Raw genomic sequence first — 13236 nt, 5'->3', positions numbered from 1 at the left:
AGGGCTGAGGAGGTGGCTTGGTCAGAATAGTACCAGCCACACAAACATGAGAACCTGAGTTTGGGTCCCCAGCACCCTGAAAGGCCAGGCATGGCCATGTGTATCTGTAGCCCTCATGTGTGGGAGACACAGGCAGTTCCCTAGATCTCATGGCTCACAAAGGAGCCGGTTGTGCTACTGGATTCCATAACAGATCCTGTCTCAAAAGACAAAAATGAAAAACTGAGTCACGCCTACTAGGTACTGCCTACCCCTGGCCCATCACAGCCACTTAAAGGATAACAGAGATTGATTTGTGAGTGTGTGTGCACATGAGACATAGCCCCCCATTGGCCTAGTGCTCTACAAGTAGCATAGAATGTCGAGTCCAGAGGTCTGCCTGTCTCTGCTCCTTAGCCTTGCGATTGCATTGTTCTCCGTCAGGCCTGGCTTTTGTATGGGTCCTGGGGATTGAACTCGGGTCCTTTACTGGCTGAGCCATGTCCCTGGCCCCTATTACTTTAATTGTTGATTACCTAACAACGTTTCTTACTATCACCAGTCCCAGACACTAGTCTCTTAGTGATAAGTCTTTAGTGTGTGTTTTACAGAAAAAAATTATGGAAAGATTATGTTAATTTGGTGGCTAAAAGTTTCCTTAGAGAGATGCATGGCTCTAGAGTGGGTTTGCTCATCAGGTGATTAAGAACCATGTACTGCACACCAGGCCTTGTGCTGGGCATAAAGAAGTCAGTAGTAAGTGCTTAGATGCCTACCCAAGGAAGAATCTATTGCTGACGGCCTCACCGCACCATGCAGTGAGAGAGCTGGACTGTAGGTCAGCCACACTCGTGCTGTTGGAGCCTTTGACATGCTGTGCCGGGCAGGGGAGCTCTTGTAGAGTTGCTGCCCACTAGTCACCACCTCAAAGCCCAGGATAGCGGAAAAGAGGAGCATCATCTGCAGAACATCTTGGAGATGAGAGAGCCAGCCATGGTTCAAATTAAAGGTCACAGATCAAAAGATGGGGTGGTCGGGATTGGCCAGGTCACATGGTTGGAGAACAGATCTCACAGGTCTTCATATACAAGAACTCCTATGTCCCCCCACTCTGATGGCGCAAGGTAGTTTTCTGTCAGGGTGTGAAGTGCAGAGTGACGCTCTCTGGTCACACAGCCAACCAGAGGTCCTCATGAGACTCCTTCTGTTCCAGGTGCATTGGCTCCAGGGCTCAAGTCTCAGCTCAGCCACCTCAGTGCACTTCTCATCCTGGATGGACTAAGGGAGATGTGGGAGGAGCCTTCCTGAGTGTTGCTAGGCTAGGATGTGAATGGGTGGGATTTGGTACCAGGAGTACATGAAGTCCTGTGAGCACCTTAGACAGACAGGATTTTGGGTGCACAAGATGTTGGATGCTTGCCGGCAGAGTGAAATTTGTTTTTTTTAATCTGACTTTTTGGCATATTAGAAGGGAGGTATAGATTTTCCAGAGATGAGTGTTTACCATGGGTGTCAATGGAAGCCATTTTCCTTTGTGATACTGGTTGCTGCCCCTTCTTTTGTAGTTCCATAGCTGTTGGCTCACTTGTGAATGACTTCTAGGAGCATGCACTGGGCAGCCCAGCCACAGGGCATGTCTTCCTCTGTGACCCATCACTACTGATGGCACCTGTAGACAGTTTTAGAGTTTCCTCTTCCTGTTTAGATGGATTTGAAGATTGTGGTCCAGACTGACAGTGGGAAGGTCATGGCTCTTTTGGACATCCCTGGCCATGATTACCCGACCCTGTGCACTCACTTGGGAAGAACCTGTTCGGCGAGCAAGAACGTCTTCAGCCAGTAAGCAGCATCCTGAGCTGCTAGCCTCCTGTTGCTATGAGACGCTCCAGGGAGCTTATGGGTAAGGTGGGCTGCAGTTGTCTCCAGGACACCTGGGTTGTGTCTACAGAGTCTGTCTTCCTAGGCTCACTTGCCCCCTTATTTTGTTACTTTGGTGGAGCTCGGGGTCAAGTTTAAAGCCTGTGTGAGCTCCATATGCTCTTTCTCACTGAGCCATGACCGAGTATACACTGCTGTTGGTACAGACGCCAGCTGAGCAGAGGGAAATGTGTGCTGAAGGCTTCCTGTCCCGCGTCCCGTGTTGGTTCAGTTTCAGCGGAGGGCTTGGTCATCGTCCCAGTCCTGCTCAGACCCACCGTCGCTCTGTAGCAGGACTGACCCAGTCCAGTCCGTCTTGCTTTTAGTGATGACCTTGATTTGGTTCTTGAAGAAATCAGGAACCAAGGCTGCCCAGACTCCCCTGGACCTGTACACCTTCACCTCTGTCTCTCCTGTCTGTCCCCTTCATTTCACGCGCTCCGTCCCCTCTGGCTCATGAATGCCTTTGTCCCTGAATCTTCACCTGGCTCACTGGTCCTTTCCTTCCCTTTAAACCTCAGTTCTGAGAATTCTGGAAGTCTGGTTTCTTTAAGAGCAACCAAAACAAAACAAAACAGAAATATTGTAAGAATACATTTATATTTTGGGGTTTTTGTTGTTGTTGTTGTTGTTTTGTTTTGTTTTGTTTTGTCCCAGGTGTGAAGTATGGAGCTCTTTTCAAAAGCTGACTATGATTTGCCTCGTGCTCTGGCAGAGGCGTGTCATTGGCAGCTGCAGCTGTGAAAACAGTTTCTGTGATTGTATGATATTTGGAATTCTGAGTACTTTTCAGAGGTTATATAAATGCTAGGGCCCTGAGAGTGAGGTTGATCTTTTAAGGGGGTTTGTTGTGGTATATTAGAGTCAGGCCTCTCTTATCTCCCCTCTCCTCATCCATCTTTCTTTCCTAGCTCATGATGTGGTGAAACTGGAAGAATAAAGAATAGGAAAAACCCACAGAGTAGCAAAGACCAGCAACAGACCTTAGCTCATCTCTATCCTGAGCATCTTCCCTGGACAGCCCAATCTTGATAGAGCCAACCGGCTCTCCAGAGTCTGTCCTTACTGACTACTTGCTTGTTCTTCATAGGGTGATGGCCTGTGTCAGCATTTACCCTAGAAGCCATAGCACTGGGAGAGCCCAGGAATGGTGGCCCTCGTTCTTCATCTTCATCTGGTTCACAGCTTGCTTGCTTGCTTCGTCTTTCCTGGTTACTGCCTGTTTTACATCAGGTCATAAAGCATGTTTGCATGGATGTAATGGCTCACTCCTCCCCTCAGCACCTAAGGCAGGGCAGTACCAAATTTAAGGATAGGCTGGGTGTCTTAGTTAGGGTTTACTGCTTGAACAGTCACTGTGACCAAGGCAACTCTTACAAAGACAACATTTAATTGGGGCTGGCTTACAGGTTCAGAGGTTCAGTCCACTATCATCAAGGCAGGGGCATCCAGGCAGGCATGGTGCAGGAGGAGCTGAGTTCTACATCTTCACCCGAAGGAAGCCAGGAACAAACTGAGCATCCCCAGGCAGCTAGGAGGAGGGTCTGCAAGCCCACCCCACAGTGACACACCTCCTCCAACAAAGCCACACCTTCTAATAGTGCCACTCCCTGGGCCAAGCATATGCAAACCATCACACTGGGCTACTTATGAAAATTTATCTCAAGAAACAACCAAAAGGAATGTTTGCTGGGTTCAGGGCTGTAGCTCTTCTCTACGCTATTTTTTCTACATTTTACATTTTGCATTGGCTCTCCAGTCTACCTGGAGTCGTGACTATTGTCTGGACAGTGTGTGAGGTGGGGCACTGTCCTCTCTGGCCTATGCTACCACTTTGTTCAGACACATGTCCTCACAGACTCTGATGTACCCGTTACTGTGTGGATCTGAGTACCATAACTAGGTCATCAGAGATGTGACGTCACAGAGCACAACTCGCCACCCTGAGCACCGGGATGGCCTTGGCTTTCTTATTGTTTCGTTCTCAAACATGCTTTGCGGGAGCTTAGCAGTTCCTAGAAAACAAGTAAACCAGCCAGCCAATGGGACTCCCATTAGAAGCTTCCATCCATCAGCCGATCGATCATGACGAATGCAATGCTTCTAGCCCTTCTCTTTGTGCTGTAAGTTTTTCTCTACTCTCTCTCTCTCTCTCTCTCTCTCTCTCTCTCTCTGTGTGTGTGTGTGTGTGTGTGTGTGTGTGTGTGTGTGTGTGTCTTGTATGTAAACACAGCAATGCAGCTATGAAGCTACAGCCACCGCAGCGTCCTGACTTGTCAGGTTCAATTCTGTGGCGCGGGAGGCTTCCCTCCCAGGAGTGCACCTCCATGGCAGCCTCACTGCTGAATGGCTGACAGGGTAGATGGGAGTGAGCTCAGCTCTGAGCTCTTGTCCCCTCTCACTGATACTGTGCTGATGATAACTTGACTGCATTCCCCCGGAGGCTCTGGATTTCTGTGTACTGGACTGATCCTTGTGAAAAATAAGGTTTGGTTTCTTCTTTCCTTACTTTTTTGTTGTTTTGTTTTTGTTTTTCAAGACAGGGTTTCTCTGTGTATCCCTGGCTGTCCTAGAACTCACTCTGTAGACCAGGCTGACCTCCAACTCAGAGATGCACCTGTCTCTGCACCACCACCCCACTTCCCACTGCACCCAGGGCTGGGATTTAAGGTGTGCTCTACTCTTACTGTACATTTTAAGTAAAGTTCATGTTTTTATAGTTTGCTAAGAAGCCATTAAATTAAGCCATTTCTCTCAGTCTCTCTGTCTTGTGGGCACGCGCTGATGTACACACACACACACACACACACACACACACACACACACACACGAGAAAGAGAGAGACAGACAGAAATGTGGGCAGACAGACAGACACAGGCAGGCAGGCAGGCAGTAGCACTAAGAATCCTCTTGTGCCCTCTACTTTGATCCTTCCCCTGCCAGCACTTTGCCCTGTCCCCTTCACATTCTCTGTGGCCTTAAGTCTGTGAGTTTTCCTTTGACCTCTGATGGCTGCTTGTAGACCTCATGCCACTCTGCCGGGATTGCTTCAGGTGCATTTTCCTGAGAAGAGGCCCCTCGTTGTCATACCCCTGAACTCACAGGGTGACAGTGATGCTTGGGAAATGCAGCTGAGTACAATCTTGTCTGTCATTTATTTATTTGAGATTTTGTGATAGGGTTTCACTGTGTAGCCCTGGCCAGCCTGAAACTCACTCTGTAGAGGAGGCTGGCCTCTGTGGCATAGAGACCCATCTGATTCTGCCTCCCAAGTGCTGAGATTAGAGGTACCCCCTTGACCAGCTAACACTGTCATCTAACATACAGATTTGATAAAGGTTCCTTCCGAGGCTTGGGTTTGTTCCCTGTCCGGGATGGAGCCCAGCACCATCTGCACTTTTACATTGTACAGTTTGTTGTTTACTTAGTTGGCTTTTCTTGGTGACTTAGGAAGCATCCATCTAAAGGTAAGATGTGTCTGTGCTTATGGTATTAGAGGCTTCTGTCCACACTCAGTTGGAGCCACGGCTTTTAGGTCTGGTGTCAGAGATAAATGGTGGAGGATACATGGGGCGAAGCCACTCACCTCATGGTGGTCAGACAGGAAAGATGGAGACCGGATTCTCATTCCGGGGTGTGTCCCCAAAGACTTAAACTTCCTTACTAGGCCTCTCCACCTAACAGTTCCACTCCTGACAGTACCTCAAGCTAGTACCACACCCCACGTACACAGACTAGGGATAGTTCACATACAAACCCTGTGCCTCCTGAGTCGTGTGTGGGCTTCTCCTCAGGTTGTTTTTCTAGAGCCTTTGTGTGGCTTACCCACAAGTGAACAGGAGGCATGTTTGTAGTGTGTTTTTATTTTTGTTTTGACAGGGGTGTCATGTTTCCCAGGCTAGCCTTGAACCCACTGTGCAGCTGAAGAAGCCTCGAGCCTGCCTGTCGTCAGCAGGCACTCCTAGAACTTGTGCTGAGCTTCTGTGGACCCGTGAGTATTCACAAGTGCACTTTGCCATTTTCAAATACTTAAACAACTTTCAATATCTTACTGCTATTTCTGCTTTCATTTACTGTGTTTATGGTCAAAACCTTTTGCAGTTCTTTATTTTTTTCTTTATTTTTTTTAAATTTGCTTATTTATTTATGTTTCAGCCCATTCTGTCTGGAACCAGTGTTGTATGCCAGTATTCCGGGGAGAGTATCTTACACATTCTGTCAGCTGCGTTAATTTGGAGGGGAGCGTCGTGCAGGTCTTCTGTGTTAATTTAGCCCTATTGTATGAAGCTCATTTGTTGCTGTGCGTACGTGGGTGGACGCTTGAATGCCACAGTGCCCTTACTGAGATCAGAGGACAACTTGAAGGACAGGCTCTTTTCTTTCTCCTGGGACACAGTGACTAGGCTTGGTTGCAAACACCTTTGCCCTCAGAGCCACCTACAGCCCTCCCTCTTACTGTCCTGTGCTCCTGTGGGCCACCGCTGAGAGGACGGTGCTCACACACTCCTGTGGGCCGCCTCTCACCCCTGAGAGGACGGTGCTCACACACTCCTGTGGGCCACCCCTGAGAGGACGGTGCTCACACACTCCTGTGGGCCACCTCTCACCCCTGAGAGGACGGTGCTCACACACTCCTGTGGGCCGCCTCTCACCCCTGAGAGGACGGTGCTCACACACTCCTGTGGGCCGCCTCTCACCCCTGAGAGGACGGTGCTCACACACTCCTGTGGGCCGCCTCTCACCCCTGAGAGGACGGTGCTCACACACTCCTGTGGGCTGCCTCTCACCCCTGAGAGGACGGTGCTCACACACTCCTGTGGGCCGCCTCTCACCCCTGAGAGGACGGTGCTCACACACTCCTGTGCTCCTGTGGGCCACCCCTGAGAGGACGGTGCTCACATGCTGAGCTGTAATTGCTGTTAGCTAGTCTCACGTTCTTGTGTGGAAGCTTTGGTGCTAGCCGCATACCCTGCTAGCATTGTGTCTTTTTTTTTTTTTTTTAACAAGTTGCCTCTTTCACTTGTTGTCTAGTGTCTTTGTCCCCATTGTCTGGTATTAATTCCTGCAGTCCAGCTTTCTTTTAATTTTGTGTGCTGTTTCTATGTATACACTTGAACCTTTATGTTTCAAAATTCTAGCTATATTTACTATGAAAGGTATATGAATACATCATGCCTTTTTATACAGTTCACTCATCTCTACTTCTTAATTTGATTGGGCAAGTCCAGCCAGTGGTCGTCAGACCCCATGTGTCCCAGAATAACTGTGACTGCGGCTTCCCATGCTCACAGACAACATTCTACCCCAGCATCAGAAGGCTGGGCACCCCCTGATAGATCAGCGACATCAATGCTGCTGTCATTGTGGCTTGTTAAGTCAATCTGTCTTGCTGATCACTTCCTACTTATCGAGTGCCCTTGGGTGCTCGGCACTTGCTGCTCCATCGCACTGAGCACTCGGGTTGATGGGCTGGCAGCTCCCGTCATTCCAGAAGGCATGGCCTTCCTCATCCTGGTAGCCTTGCTGGCTGAGGAGGTACTGAGAGGCCTGTGCTTTGGCTTGCTTCATCCACAGTGTTCTCCACAGCATTGGCCCAGGACCAGTTGTCTGCCTGTAGCCTTTCCATCTGTACTCTGTGTAGGCTGGGCTGCTTCGGGGTCTCCTCTATTCTTCCCTTTCCTTAAGAGGTCAGGTCCCTTGTGCCCACTTGAGGCTAGATGCAGATTTGCCTGTCATTCTATAGCTGGGGCAGCAGATTGGGGATCTTAGTCGCCTGATTTCCCCAGGGAGGCTGGTCTGAATGAGGTCCAGGGAAAGCCATCAGTTTCTTTCTCCATAGTGTCTATTTCGGCATTCTTGAGCTTCCTGGCTGCCGGAGCCCAACCTTTTATCCCCAGGGTGGTATCCGTTCCTTCGGACAGTTCGTACTTCCTGTGTTGTGCTGGGCCAGAGTTCTTCACTTTGAATCCTCAATCTGTAGCCTCACTTTCTTCACATCACAGCGTGTGGGTCTACTTGGGCCTGCTCTCCTTTTGCCCAGGGAGGGCCTCAGCAGAGTGCGTCCCTCAGCAGAGTGCGTGTGTTGGATTTGCTCGTGCATTGAGGGGTTGCCAGTCGCTGGTCATGAGCACCTGTGGGACCCATTCTGCACCCAGCACTGTGTAGCTTGAGCATCATGAGTGATGCTTGTGTATGTACTTGGAGCCTCTGTGTGTAGCCGTGTCTTCTCATGAGTGATGCTTGTGTATGTACTTGGAGCCTCTGTGTGTAGCCGTGTCTTCATCTGCTTCGGCTGCACACTTGAAAGTGACGTTGCTGGGTCAGGTGGTGAGGGCTTTCCCTTTCCGAGTCACCGGCACTGTCTGTGGCCCCTGTGCTGACCAGCACTGTCTGTGGCCCCATGCTGAGTCTTCCCTGGCACTGGGCATTGCCATCTTGGTCTGCATGCTCCCTGCCGTGCCTCTGCCCAGTTTGGTGTTTTTAGTTCTTAATCCTTGTTTATTATGTTTTATTCCGATAGTGACACTAGCGCTCCTAACGCATGTTCCTCTGTACTTTCCTTATGCTAATTTTCTGGCCAGTAAGTGAAAACATCTTAAACTCAAGTCAGTTTATAGCCACTGTTCCTATCAAATGGTGATCCACCAAAATCCCATTTTTCCTGGACTTAAACATATTCCAAGTCCATTATTAAACCTCACACTGAAACTGTGCCTTAACTTTATCAAAAGAGATAGCCACAGCAGTTTAATTACACGCGATACTACCTATTCAGTTTATTAAATATTGTAATAAACATAATAATAAACCAGTGCTCCACACTCTGGGGACAACACAAAGACGACACAAGAGACTGCCTTGCAGCACGGAGTACAGACTCCTTCTAGAGATGGAAAAGTGCAAGGCCAACTCTAGTTGTCTAAAAGACAGTTCACTGCACACACTTAGTTACCGTTTACAGTTCACTGCACACACTGTACACACACGTTTACAGTTCACTGTACACACTTAGTTACCGTTTACAGTTCACTGCACACACTGTACACACACGTTTACAGTTCGCTGTACACACTTAGTTACCGTTTACAGTTCGCTGTACACACTGTACACACACGTTTACAGTTCACTGCACACACTTAGTTACCGTTTACAGTTCGCTGTACACACTGTACACACACGTTTACAGTTCACTGCACACACTTAGTTACCGTTTACAGTTCGCTGTACACACTGTACACACACGTTTACAGTTCACTGCACACACTTAGTTACCGTTTACAGTTCACTGTACACACTGTACACACACGTTTACAGTTCACTGTACACACTTAGTTACCGTTTACAGTTCACTGTACACACTGTACACACACGTTTACAGTTCACTGCACACACTTAGTTACCGTTTACAGTTCGCTGTACACACTGTACACACACGTTTACAGTTCACTGCACACACTTAGTTACCGTTTACAGTTCGCTGTACACACTGTACACACACGTTTACAGTTCACTGCACACACTTAGTTACCGTTTACAGTTCGCTGTACACACTGTACACACACGTTTACAGTTCACTGTACACACTTAGTTACCGTTTACAGTTCGCTGTACACACTGTACACACACGTTTACAGTTCACTGTACACACTTAGTTACCGTTTACAGTTCGCTGTACACACTGTACACACACGTTTACAGTTCACTGTACACACTTAGTTACCGTTTACAGTTCACTGCACACACTGTACACACACGTTTACAGTTCGCTGCACACACTTAGTTACCGTTTACAGTTCGCTGTACACACTGTACACACACGTTTACAGTTCGCTGCACACACTTAGTTACCGTTTACAGTTCGCTGTACACACTGTACACACACGTTTACAGTTCGCTGCACACACTTAGTTACCGTTTACAGTTCGCTGTACACACTGTACACACACGTTTACAGTTCGCTGCACACACTCAGTTACCGTTTCGTACACTGTCTTACCATGGATGGGACCGCTCTTCTACTTGAGCCATTGTAACCAAAGCACAATAACTGAATAACACACAGTGTGAAAGTACAGCATAGAGATACAAAAGCAGACAGCTAATTCCCGCTAGGAATGTGGTCATGCACCTACGTTTCTAGTCCACAATTATGTTTAGGGATCACACAGACACAGATCACTGATCTGAATGAAATGCATAAATTTGTAGCAAAGTTTTGTAGTTACAAAAAAACAGAATTATGGAAGAATGCACAAATGTAATGCTTACTCCACCTTTCTGTCATAGTCCTGGATCCTTCACCAATGTTACGTGAGGAAAAAACAAAAGCAAAGCAGATGAAAATCAGAATCACTAATGCTGTCAAGGAGGGAAGCGACTTACTTAGCATCTAGCGGCCATCACAAGAGGACAGCCAGGGCAATGCTGTGGCAGCAAACAGAAGGCTGCTAGAAAGCTGTACTCAGACTCGCACATCAGCAAACCCACTTCTGCGTGGACTGGAACAAACCAGAGCTCTCCCTGCTAAGGTGATAGAAATGCCCGTTCCTCTCCAAATACCGTGGAAAGGCAAGTGTGTGTGCTGTGGAATTCTACCCGGCTGTTACAGAGCGGCCCAGGAGCACATCTGTGGGTGCTGGGGTAACGCATACTGCAATTCTTTGATTAGGATAGTGGACGCACGAGCAAAGATTGGGGGTGGGGAGGAGGATGAGCACAGAAGTACAAGACAAAGACGAACGAGACTTCTCTTGTATCTTAGCATCATGTGGATGGAGTCAAGCTCAGTGCAGTCCACTCTGCTTTGCTGAGGCTTGGGTTCAGCTCCCAATCTCGATTGCGTGATGCAGTCTCCTGTGAGAATACTCAGAAGGTTCTTCTTAAATGACAAACCTATTTTTAGTGGAAGAGCCACTCTTTGTAGCTGTGTCTGCGTGGGACTGATAACCAATCACTGTCTTTGGAGGAAGTCCTAACCTTTCCTTGTGTACCCTCCCTATGTGTGTGACTGCATCTCTGTTTTCACATCCAGTCGTCCATATTGTTATCATGGCACTCTTAGCTCTAACACTGACAACAGCTCCACACACGTCATCACTGTGGTCATCAGAGGATTCTCCAATAAGGCACAGCTATGTCTCTAGCCAAAAGCAATCGAGGTCGCTTCGTCTCTGCTGCTCATTCAATATAATTAGCCACCGTCCTCCTTTTGTTTTTCTCGTCTTCCCACATAGGCTCAATGACACCCTTAAAAGTGAGGAGTCACAGCCAGGCATTAAATTACTAGACAACTGGATATGGTTGCATAGAGCCCAAAAGTCTTCACAGTATCACACTTAGAGATCAATCGAAGGTTTGCTTGCCAGCTTTTGTTTTTATCATTTTTAAAAATCCACTGTACCCACCTGTTCTGTAGATGGTGGTTAATATAGCGCCCTGGGTTAGCAAGCTCCTGATTAGACTGTTTTCCTCTTCCACAGGAGGGGATTAGTGGTAGGGTGGTTTCTGGTTCCACAGTTGCTGTCTTAGATCTATCTGTACTGCCTGTTTTGGTTGGTTGGTTTTGGTTTTGTGTATGTGTGTGATTGTGTTTTGCTTTTGATTTTTGAGATAATTTTAGGTTTATAGAAGAGTTTCAGATGTATTACAGTGTAAGGATTATTTTTGATGGTTAACTTGACAGAATCTAGTAGACAAACCTCCTTCTTAGACTGGGTTGATTAACTGAGTCAGGAAGACCCATTCTAAATGTATGCAACGCTTTTCCAGGCTGAAACCGTGGGTAAACATGGGACAACGAGCTGAGCATTGGTGCTCTCTCTCCCAACTGTGGGTGCAGTGTGACCAGCTGCCTCCCCTTCAAACTGTGGGTCAGAGCAACCTTGCCTTCACCAGTTGTAGCCATCATGTGTTTTTACAGTGGTGGAAAAGTATCTCATGTATATAAAGAGTTCTCTTACAACTTGTGCCCAGCTCTCCTAGTGCAGTGACCCTCAAGCAGGGATACTTCTGCTCCTAGGCTGTCTCAGAGACATTTCTGGGTGCCACATCTTGGGGGGGGGTCAGGGAATACTACTGACACCAGGGCTGCTACTGAGTACCCTGGGATGCGCTGGACAGCCCCAGGTGAGTGATCAGCTCCCAGGTGGAGCTGTGCTGAGGACAAGACCCCTCCTCTGTTGCCTGTGTCAGATGTGAGCTGTGTGCTTGTGTGCAGCAAGCACAGAAAGCTGAAGCACTAACTCCAGCAGTGCTCCACAGTGTTCACTAATACACACGCCATGGCTGTCCACTAGAAATCCTTTCCTTGAGCCAGGCTTCTACCCAGGGCGCCATGTTAACAGTTAGCTGTAGTCTTTTTAGTCTCTTCGATCTTTTGGTCTAGCCTTCTTCTACATAACTTTGATGACTTTTGAGGGCTAATGCTGAGGTATTTCATAGACCATCTGCCTAAATGGCCTCGCCTGCTGCTTCCTCATAATTAGTTGGAGTCGAGGAACTTTGGGGAGTATAATCCAGAATCAATGGTCTTCTCTTTGCACTATAGGAAGACTTCTGTGACAGCACACCTTTGCATGTTTAGATAGTGTGTTTCAGGGTACTCAAGGTCTGTGTTCTGAACACTTGTGAGGCAGAGACTTCCCTTGTGATTGAATCAAATAAATAATATGCAATGTTATGATTGTAAATTTTAAAGTCTAGTGATCTCATTCAGATGTAGTTTCCATGTTCTTTGTGGTGCTGACAATGACAATGGCAGTAAAGTCTAATGATCTCATTCGGATTAGTTTACATGTTCGTTGTGGTGCTGACAGTGACCTACAGTAGTTTATTTTTGTTTCAGTGTTTTCATCTAAGCATATAGTAAACAAAAGCACAGAACCAAATAGCAAGGAGCAGATAGAGAAGCAGCAGACATCATCAAATCAGGAGCTTGCAACACACAGCATGGACAACTGGAGTAGCCAGAGTAAGAGAGCAAACAAAGGGTAACTTCATCAAACTGGTATAATGTCTGTTACATATGTGTGGTGGTTTGAGTAAAAACAGCCCCTGTACTCTCATATACTTATATATTTGAATGCCTGCTCACCAGGAGGTAGAACTGTTAGAAAGGATTACAAGGAGTAGGAGGTGTGGCCTTGTTGGAGGAGGTGTGGCCTTGTTGGAAGAGGTGTGGTCTTGTTGGAGGAGGTGTGGCCTTGTTGGAGGAGGTGTGGCCTTGTTGGAAGAGGTGTGGTCTTGTTGGAGGAGGTGTGGCCTTGTTGGAGGAGGTGTGGCCTTGTTGGAAGAGGTGTGGTCTTGTTTGAGGGAGGTCACCAGGGGTGAGCTTTGAGGTTT

The 13236-nt window shown here is 47.7% G+C and overlaps 1 long non-coding RNA gene and 1 pseudogene across 2 annotated transcripts in view; one reads left to right on the top strand and one right to left on the bottom strand.

The window, feature by feature from the left end:
* LOC148006592 (uncharacterized) overlaps positions 1 to 13236 on the top strand; it is a 65893-nt gene that overhangs the window by 29133 nt on the left and 23524 nt on the right. For both annotated transcript variants that reach the window (XR_015684877.1, XR_015684878.1), the window contains exon 4: positions 5776 to 5887. This is a non-coding gene — a long non-coding RNA (uncharacterized LOC148006592). The remainder of the gene's footprint in view (positions 1 to 5775; positions 5888 to 13236) is intronic.
* Eif4e-ps9 (eukaryotic translation initiation factor 4E, pseudogene 9) lies at positions 10776 to 11214 on the bottom strand (annotated as a pseudogene).

Source organism: Rattus norvegicus, chromosome 3 (genome assembly GCF_021556685.1).
Source record: "Rattus norvegicus strain SHRSP/BbbUtx chromosome 3, alternate assembly SHRSP_T2T, whole genome shotgun sequence".
Classification (NCBI taxonomy): domain Eukaryota; kingdom Metazoa; phylum Chordata; class Mammalia; order Rodentia; family Muridae; genus Rattus; species Rattus norvegicus.
The sequence above is the reverse complement of the archived record's forward strand: the minus strand, read 5'-3'. Positions and strand labels throughout refer to the sequence as shown.